Below are 10695 nucleotides of genomic sequence, written 5' to 3' on the forward strand. Positions count from 1 at the left end.
TGAGGGTCAAATTGGCACCAAGTAGGTGGATATTCCGCAAGAGGCAGCTTTGCCGATTGTCATCACACCTGTGCTGTGTGCGTGCAAGGCTTTCATTGGTCTAAGCCGTGTTGGTGCTCACTGGTCTTCATCAGTGAGGGTTCCCGTGCATATTAATACATTTTTGCCACATAACAGAAACCACAGAATTGCGGTGACATGCTTGACAGCAGATACTTCCATGCTGATGGTTGTGTGGGTCAGCTGTGGTTCGGCTGATCTAAGTTGGTCTTGGCTGGTTTTGGCTGGACTTCTGGTTGGGGTCAGAGCTGCCTCACGTGTCTTCCGTCAGTCTGGGGTTCAGACTGCAAGGCAGCAGCGGACGAGGGCTAAGGAGACATCCTCCCCTCATGGCCCATCACAGGACAAGAGGGAGGGACTTGGGACCCACCCATTGTCACTTCCATCCACATTCCATTGGCTGGACAAGTCCGTGGTCCAGCCCAGAATTGAGGGGCACAAGGAAATAACCAGCACCTGCTATAGTGGGACGGGCTACAAAGTCACATGACAAAGGGCTGGGATGTGTAATTCAAATTCAGGTTTGAATTACGGGGAGGGAAGAATGACCATGGTTCCCCGAAAATAAGACCAGGCCTTAGATAAATTTTTGCTCCAACAATCTACATTTATTCATGTATTCATGTACAAAAATCTACATTTATTCAAATAGTCACGTCTGGCTGACAATCTTAACTGGGGCTTGTGTTTGGAGTAGGGCTTATATTACGAGCATCCTGAAAAACCATGCTAGGGCTTATTTTCCGGTTAGGTCTTACTTTCGGGGAAACACAGTAGGAGCAGCGATCCAGTTTGTACACTTGGGATGATGCAGACAAGCTGGGGTTAGGCTGAGAGAAGCATCGGTTATTTACACAAGGAACAGGGCCTTATTTTTCATAGACGTGTACGGAGCTAAGTTGTAAATGTCACAGGAAGATCATGCTCTGTGATTGTGAGGGAGAGCACGTGTTTATCCTTAATCTCAGCACCACACCGTCTTGATTCCTGTAGCTTTGTAGCAGGTTTGGAAATCGGGAAATGCGAGACCTCCAGTCACTTTTTCCAAGATCGTGTTGGCTCTTCCGAGCCCCTCACATTTCCATACAAACTTCAGCATAAGATTGTCAATTCCCCATCTAATTTACATGTGTGATTCAGACTTTAGAAAGATTCAGTCCGTGACTGTTGGCATCAAAATTGGAAGGAAACGGTGCAGTCGTTTATCTGACAGATATTTATTGATATTGTGGTGGGCACGGTGTGGTTGGTGCTGGGATACCACAATGAGCAAATCCAGACACAGTACTCTCATAGCTTGTAATTAAATCAACAGGTGTTAATCAGTGTTCACATTAGTGAATGTATGATTAAAACCTCAGGTAAATTCTGTGATCTAATCTGGAGAAGCAGGGGGCGTTTCCCTGAGGAAGTATGATTTCAGGAAGTACAGGAGTTAGCTAGGCAAAGAGGGTGAGTGAGGTAGCCCCCTAGGCAGCGGGAACAGCATGAGCAAAGGCCCTGGGGCAGAAGGACCACAGCGAGTTCCCGGATCCGAAAGAAGGTCATGTATCTGTGGCAGTGAGCCTGGGTGGACAAGCAGAAGCCAAAGAGGTGGGCAAGAGTCAGACCATGTTAAACGATTTGGGTTTTTATCCTAAAGCACTAAGACACCACTAAAGAATGTTAAGCTGGGAATGGAGAGGTTGGCGGGGAAACAAGCAGGCTTGTGTTGTTTTGTGTTTTTTTTGTTTTGTTTTTTTTTTAGCTGAGCCATCCTGCCACCTGTTGGCAGCTCAGCGGCAGCTCAGCTTGGGCTATGACTCGAACCAGTGACCTTGTTGCTCAGAGCTCGCACTCTTGAGCGAGCTCTTAACCAACTGAGCCACCCGGCCGGCCCAAGCAAGCTTGTGTTTTAAAATGTTTTACTCTACACATTAGCCAGTTGTGAGATGTGGACCTAAGTTGGATCTGGATTTAAAAAAAACAAACTATAGTTAAATTTTTAAAAAAACATTTATGAGACTATTAGAAATTTGAACATTGGATTTTTGGTGAATTGAGGAATTTTCTTTTCTGGTATGGCAATGATATTGCAGTTATATTTTTATAAAAGATCTTATCCTAGCAATATGTACTGTCCTACTTAATGACTAACATAATAAGATGCCTGGAATTTGTGTTGAAATAATAACGTCGGAGGGGAAGAATTAGGGTGTGGATGGGGTAGGATTGATTATGAATTGCTGGTGATTATGGCTCGGTGGTGGGGACATGGGTTCATGACACTCTTCTGTATTTTTGTGTCTACCGAATTCTCCATAATAAAACATAAAAAAAGGAAAAGGTTGTTGTAGCTTTAGTGTGGGGGACCAGATTTCAGAGAGAGAGAGATGGTGATGAGGGGAGACTAGTTAGGAGGCAGCTGCAGTGGCCCAGGTGAGAATGATGGAGGCTTGGTCCAGGGCTGTGTCAGGGGAGACGGAGAGAGAGAGATGGGTTGAGAGACCATTAGGAAGCAAGGGAGGTAGGAGGGCGATGGATTGGATACGGGCGTGAGGGAGATGGTGGGTCAAGAGTGTCCCTCAGTTTCTGGCCCCAGATGGAAGTGCCACTCTGAGCTAGGGATCACAGGAGAAGGACCAAGCATGTCCCTTAGCTCATCTTGTTTTCACAGACCCACCTCTGTTTCCCTCTCCACTCTGCAAATATTGAAGCTGTTCCCTTACCTAATACCTTTTATCCAAGACTTCCTGCACTCTGTGCACTCAGCAATTAATTACGCTTTGATATGCATGAATTAATTAAAATCCTCTGTCAGGTGCAGAGGGGCTGGCCTGAAATACGTATTTTCATATACATCTACCTCTTTCCTCAGGCTGGTTCCGCTTGCTGGGGGAACACCTCTGCTTTCCCGTGGGCACGCTGCGGCAGGTGTCTGTCTGTCTGTCTGCCTGTCACACCTGTCAGCACACTTTAATTTCACGTTTCGGAGCCTAGGTCTAGGGAAGTTAATGACTTGTAAATTGCTCCCCAACGTAGAGCTAGAAATAGAATGCAAGAGGATCCCTGAGCCCTTGCACAGATTGAGCAATGGAGCTATCAGCCCCAAAGTGGGTTGCTGAAATCGTGGCTTTCCGGCTTTATCCCATCACATGCCTGGACAGCCACCCTGTGGTGTAAGAACATTCCTGACGAGGGTGCCAGCCTCCGAATGACATCACGTGTTGGTCTGAGACAGTGTCTTCTGCCCAGTCCCACTGGATGACTCTTGTCGCCTTTCTTCCCGCCCCTACCCCCATCCAGGTAATTTTCTGATGTGACGGCTAAGACATGAGATCTTCAGCCTCCAGGCTCTCCAGTTTTTCGTCAAGAGATTCACTATGGAATCGGTGAGTGGTCTCAGCCCATCTTGTCCTGAGAGCCCGGCCTGGGACATGTGAGGGGATTCTTGTGGGAGGGTGGAAACGCACCATTTGACGAAACTCACGCACTCGCATCTGACAGAGACATCATGGCTGCGAGTACTAGTGGCGAACAGACCGCTGGCACTTGTGGAACTGTAGCGTTGTCTAAGTGTCTCCTATCACATGACCTGTCTCCTTTATGCTGAAGGAAAGGTGGCGTGGGTGGTGACACCAGGATGAAGTCAGGAATAGCAACAAGTGACACCGCCAACAATAATAAGCGTTATTCTAGCCGAGCGGCTTTTTAGAAATAGTCTTCCTTCAATCCACCCCCGGTAGGAATTACCACATTCACTTTACAGATAAAGAACTTGCCCGGCTAGATTTGAAGTCCTTTTTTCCTGATTTCAGGTCTCCTGCCTTTTTCCCTTATGGCATATGGCCTCTCGGTAGGAGTCTCAGTTGTCCCAGTTTGCAGCTGGGAATACCGAGGCCTGGCGTAGGGGCACTTGATGGACTCTAAGGAGCCTGCGATCAGTGGCGGGGGATGTGTGAGAGGGTGTGTTAGAGGATGATACAGAATTAGACTGGGCAGGAAGACCCATGAAAATGAGGCAGAGGAAACAGTCTGAGAAGCTTATGGTTGCCAGGGCGACTGACACAGGGTTGACCTGCTGTGGCCGGCGTTTCCCGGAAGTCAGCTGTGTGGCGGAAAGAGTGGGGTTGCGGGAGGGGGTGGTTGAATCTTGGCAACTTTCTGTCTGACCTCAGGCAAGTCACTAAACCTCTCTATGTCTTCAGTTTTCTTATCTATGAAAGGGCAGGGAGAAGGGGGGGTAATATTTATGTTTCAGGTTTTTTTGTGCAGATCAGAAAAAAAAAGGCATGTCGTGTCTTCTGTAACGTAGGCACATAGAGCACTGCAATTATTCCAAAGTTCAGGATGAAAGAAATTTTGAAGGATACTGAGACAAGCAAAAGTGTCCAGAATGTGTGGGAGAGGTGAGAGGCTGGGGACAGGGAGCCGTTCTGAGAGGCTTCGATGTGCCCCAGACAGGAGGTGACAGGGGACTGTTACCGCCTTCCAGGATAAATGAGGCTTCGCCTGCTCATTTTCATAATTTGACAATTGCACTGTTACCTGAAATCATGTTTTACTTTGTTTTGTTTTTAAAATCAAGAGTCCAATACCAAGGTCACATTCGTTTTCCGGGTGTCTTTAGGTGATATGACTTATAACTGCAATAACCCTGTGCATCATTTAGGAACAGGTTTTGCTATGAATAATATAAAATCTAAAAGAACATTGGCTTAAAGAAGATAGCAGTATATTTCTGTCTTCCCCAAAAGTTCAAATACAGGTGGTACAGGGCTGCTGCAGGCTTTACTGTCAGGTGGGTAGGGGGATAGTGACTGGAAGGGTTCATGGGGTGGACTCCTAAGGAGGTTCTGCAAACGTTCTGTTTCCTGATCGGGGTGCTGGTTTCATGGGTGTCAAATTCCTTGAGTGATATACTGTGTCACAGACAATTTTAAAAATGCCAAGTCCTCACTTAACGTCGTCGATAGGAATTGCAATTTTAAGCGAAGCGACATATAATGAAACCAGTTTTACCGTGGGCTGCTAATGGATCTCAAGAAGAGTTTCAGCATTTCATCAATGTTATATGGAATGACATTATTTGAGGAGTGGCTGTATTTATATTTCAATGAAAACATACGGAGCAAGGAGGTGGTACAGCCAGAGTGAAACCTGTCATCCTGGGGCTTTCTGAGAAAAAGGAAAGATGTGACTATCGTATAGGTTGACAGCCACTGGGTTAGGCTCAGTGTGGGGCGCCCTGGGGCCACAGGAGGGTCATATAAACCCAACCACAGAAATAACAGAGATGACCATCTCTCCGCCGACTCTTTTTTTTTTTCCTGTGTTTATTTTATTTTATTTTTTAAAATTAGTTTCAGGTGTACAACACAGTGCAATAGTTATACTTTTTACCCCTCGAAGTGACAACTCCCCTCCCCCAATCCGCCGCCCCACTCCCTGCCCCATATCATACGTATCTATTACAATTCCATTGACTCCACTCTCGCACTCTACTCCACATCCCATGACTACATATATATTCACTTATAGTTGACATACAATATTATACAACATTATCTTCAAGTGTACAGTGCAGCGATCAAACCTCTACCCCATCCATGAAGTGGCCTCCCTAACAAGACATGTGTCCACTGACTTTTGATAGGGAGAAGAGTTGCAGCATCGTAGGTAAGCTGGTGGATCACATAAGGGCTACACTGAAACACATAAAGCCGTTTCCCCTGTTCGCTGTTCACCAGCACTGAGGAGGGTGAGCGTTCTTTTGCGTGTGTGTCACTGTGACAGATGTTGACTCCCACCCGGTGTCCCTGGAGCAAAGATGTGAGGACCTGGAGTTCAGTAGAAGAGAAGGGGAACCCACAGGAGCAGAGGGTTGCTGCAATTATCAAGACATTAGTCCAGGGATCTCTGACTTTGTTTATTAGAGTGAATGAATGAATGAATGAATGGATGGATGAATGAAATCGCACCCCCCCCCAACAAAGCAGTTGTCACCCCTGGGAAAGCTTAAGTCCAGGGGTATGAAGAACAAGACGTTTCCTTTTCTTCTCCTCACATGCCACCAGGATGGGGGGGGGGCACAACAAATGGAAGCTGAGTGGAATTCTGAGCCAGCAGCAGAAATCAGCAGGCCTTGTTTTTAGGGCTTTTCTCCATACATAGAAACGAACTGACCTAAGCGTTAGGCCCTCCTATGCCAAGCCCAGGAGAAACCCCTGTGACTGCTGCCCCCCTTGCCCTGTCGTTATCATGCTGCCAGCTGTCAGCCCAAATTGAATTTCCCTGAGCACAGCTGATGTCCCCTTTTGGCCGCAGGACAAGGGTCAGGAATGAGTGCTGCACATGGACGGGAAATGTGTCCCTTGAGTTGAACACAGAAGCACTGACCTCTCACCTCTAAGTTGCATTTCTAACATTGTTGGAAGGGTTGGAAAGCCTTAACGATCTCTGGATGTAAAAGGAAATGTGTTTTAGAAAAACACTAATATTCAAGTTCTACTGTGAAAGCCCTTGAACTATAACTGAGGCGGTTTAAAATTCAACGGGTTATTTCAAGGCATCAGCCAATCCTTAGTTAGATACATAAAGTTAGGAAGCTTCTGCCTAGACTGAGAATTGGGAAGCTGTGATCCTGGTCTTTTTCCTTCCCTCCCTCCCTCCATTTATTTTTTCTTTCCTTCCTTCCTTCCTTCCTTCCTTCCTTCCTTCCTTCCTTCCTTCCTTCCTTCCTTCCTTCCTTCCTTCAAAATTTGTCAAACAGCTACTGTGTGTCATGCCCTTTGCTGAATCCTGAGGAAATAGTGGGTTATCGGAAAAGTCATGACACATTTTTGCAACGAAAAACATAGAAAAAATACGCCATGACTTTTCTGGCAACCCAATAGATGAATAAGACTCATTACAAAGCCTCCCCGAGCTTATCGTCCATTCGTTTTAAAAAGTTTACTCTACAAATGTTTACTGAGCACCTAATTTGCTCCAGCCTCTTCGCAGAGATGAAGCACACAGTTCCTCCCCCTACTGAGTTTATACTCTTATTTTTTTCACTTGCTCACTCAACAGACACTTTCTGAGCACCTACTACGTGCCAGGGACTGTGTCAGCTTCTGGGATCCCAAGATAAACAAAACAGCTTTCTGTCTTGATGATGCTAAAAGATTAGACAATATTGTGTTTGTCTCCTAGGGCTCCACAAGCTCAGTGGCTTAATAGGAGTTTATTGTCTCATAATTCTGGAGGCTGGCAGTCAGGTACTGTTGTTACTTCCACTGTAAAGACAAGCTCAGGGAGCTTTGGAAAGTTGTTTAAGGCCACACTGCTGGTAAATGGCAGACAGGCGGGTGGGGTGGGGGTGGAGGTGGGGGGGTTCAGCACCAAGGAGTCTGGCCTGGGCACCTGGAATTTTTCACTCATTGCACTATTCTCTCTTCCCTAGGCAGTAAGGAAAGCCTTCTAAGATAAGCCCTCCCCCAGTCTACCCCCAAATCGCAAAGCTTGGGAATTATTATGCAATCAACTCAGCTCCCAGGAGGCATTTGACCCAGCTGACCACGCCCTCCCTCTACAAACCCTGTTTTCTTTTGGCTCCCATGGCAGCCAGCCCAGCCCCCCATCTCTTCTTATGGCTCTACCCTCTTTCTCAGTCTCACTCATCCCAACCAACCTCAACTGTTTTTGAAGACCGTCTGTATGCTGACTACTTCCAAGTTATATCTCCAACCCGTCCTCTGAGATCCAGACTTGATTATCCCAAATGCCTAATGAATATCTCCATTTGGAAGTGTAGCAGGCACCTCAGACTTAATATATCCAACGTGGATTTTTCTCCCCCTCTCCTGCATGAGGTGCTATGCCTGTGCTTAAAACACCCCCTGCCCATGGAAGTCCAGAGTCCTTCCTGTGGATGGCACAGGCCAGCGTGCTGGAGCCCCTGCACCCTCGTCTGCCCCCACCCCATCCCCTCTCCAGGCTGCAGCTGCTGGCCTCTTCCGGTCCCCACACTCGGTAAGCACTGGTGGGACTCAGGACTCTCCCTCATGTTACCGTGTCGGCAGAGCCCTGTTCCCCAAGTCCCTGCTCTTCACATGAGTGACAGCTCTTATCCTGGAGACTCAGCCTAAACGCCGTTTCTGCAGACAGATTTCCCTCACCACCCCATTCTTTCTGTGCGTTTCCTTCCTAGCCCTTGTAACGATCTGGAATTATTTCTGTGTTCCCTTGTGCATGTCTGCCACCCCCACCAGACCACAGGCTCCCAGCAGACAGTGGTAATGGCTGCTTATCCACAAATGTTACCCCAGTGCCTGGTCCACAGTAGATGTTCAGTAAATACGTGTTGTGCTTGAAATCAAATCAGTGGCCCCTGCTAAGTCGATCGTGAACATGAAATGCCAATTCTAGGCCTATTACTCGTAGAATCCTTTCAGAGGCAAGGCAGTCCTCATACGTGATTACAAGTAATTGAAAAGTAGATGCAAATGAATCAACAAAACAAAAACAAACTCATAGATACAGACAACAAATTGGTGGTTCCCGGAGGGGTAGGGGGGTGAGGAGAGGGCGAAATGGGTAAAGGGGGTCGAGTGTATGACGACGGATGGGAACTAGGCTTTTGGTGTTGAACTCCCTGTAGTGTATACAGATATCAAATTATAATGTTGTGCACCTGAAACTTACGTGATGGTGTTAACCAATGTTACCTCAATTAAAAAACAAACAAAAAAGACAGATAGATAGATAGATGAAGGAAGGAAGGAAGGAACGAAGAGAGGGACAAAAGGATATTGGATGGGACCTGGGCTTTTTTATAGACACTTGGTCTCTGTTTTCGCATTTCTCCTCGTGGGGGCATCCAAAATGTGAGGACTTACAAAGATAATCTTAGGGAAGACAGCAGCCTTGGACACCCAGTCCATGTTAAAGTTGATTTGATTTGGGTTTAAAATGGAAACTATGAGCTAATGCGTTTTACAGAATTGGGTAGAGAGCTATTTTCTCTGTTAAAAACAAAACAAAACAAAAAAGAACGAGGGGTGGAATGCTATGTGTGGGTTATCACGGTGCCAAAAGCTCCTGAAAGGGGTTCTCTGCCAATATTTGGGGTTTGGTGCTCCAAAACAACTGCACAGGCTTTCCTGAGGCTTGATGGCCACCACGACAGTGACCTTGCTTCCAAAGTGAGAGTGTGCTTGGCAGGGTGACCGTTGTTTTGGCTGAGCCACAGAACTGAACATGGAGCTTTGCAGAGTCACTGCAGACAGGCCATGAGCACGACACCAGGCTCTCCTGTGCGGCTGCTGCTTCGTCAGCAGCAAGGTAATTGATGGTTAGATTTCCTGAGGCACAGACCATGGCTGAGGTGAGTCTACTGCGAGCCGCTTCTCCAGAGGGAGGTACGACTGTCAGAAGTTTCCAAACGGTGCGAATTTGGTGAGAGGGGAGAATGGAAATGGGGTTTGCACCTGTCAAACTTCGAGTGGTTGTGTGTCTACCGTGGGCAGGGCTCTGTGCTCAGGCCTGTGGCGGACATGCTGAGGCTGCTGTCTGAATTCCTTCCTGCGCCCTCTCCCCCCACCTCCAGTCTCATCACCAGGTAAAGTGGCGGCAGACAGGGGCTCAGAGCGGTGGATCACGCCATGAGGGCGTGTGTGCCAGCACAAGTTCAGGTTTGGGTGCTAGAAACCCAGCTCAGGTTGGCTTAAGCAGTAACGGGATCACCTTGCTCACGTGGCAGAGGGAGTGAGGGATGGGGGTGCGGGGGTAAAACCCGACCCCAGGAATGCTAGGATACAGAGATTTGGTCTCTTTTCCTTTCTGCCTCACCACTGAATCTCTCTCCCGCTGCCTCATCTCAGCCGTGTGTTCCCCCTACGCTGGTGTCATTCTCAGGTTCTCCATGTTGTATTATAGCTTCCAAAAACACCTGTCCTCCAACTGCCAGCCTGACAACCCCGGTGGATAGAGAGCTTTTCATCCCGGGAGTTCTAGCACAATGTCTGAATTGATTCCCATTGGTCCACCTGGGTCATGGGTCCCAGGCACGGTGGACAAGGTGATTCCGACTGGACAGGCCCACGTGACCAGAGTCCCAAGGCGGGTCAAAGGTCAGCACCATGGGAATCACAGGACTGAGAGCCTGAAAAGGGAGATTTCCCAGTGGCAGCTTGGAGCACAGTCACAGAGGAAGGGGCCCTGGGTGCTGGGGAGGCAATAACCCCGTGTCCGTGCCACTAACCAAGTAACTGGAGGTGAGGAGAGCCAGTGGCTCAAGTTTCAGTCAGCTTCCTGGGGGGAGGGAGTTCAAGAGCCTCTGTCCTGCTTTAGTTCTTTTAGATGAACCTCGAGCACACCTCCATCACCCAGCAGCATTGGCTCACGTCTGGACTCACTCCAGGCCACGTTTGAGTGTGCCCAAGTCAGCCTCATGTGTCCCATCCACTCCTCTGAGCATCTCTGTTCAGCTCATCCCTTTGGATCAAAGACCGAATTTGGACCCCAAGCCCCTGCCTGTGACCTCCAGCCTCCTCTGAAGTGTGCGTCTGGGTCTCTGCCCCCAGGGGTTGGACACAGCGGGCCCCCACATCCTGTCCTTTTTTCATTAGAGCAGCATCTGTCCGGCAGGTGGGAGTTTGATTGGTTGAGAGA

The sequence above is a fragment of the Hipposideros armiger genome, unplaced genomic scaffold (genome assembly GCF_001890085.2).
Source record: "Hipposideros armiger isolate ML-2016 unplaced genomic scaffold, ASM189008v1 scaffold_629, whole genome shotgun sequence".
Classification (NCBI taxonomy): Eukaryota; Metazoa; Chordata; class Mammalia; order Chiroptera; family Hipposideridae; genus Hipposideros; species Hipposideros armiger.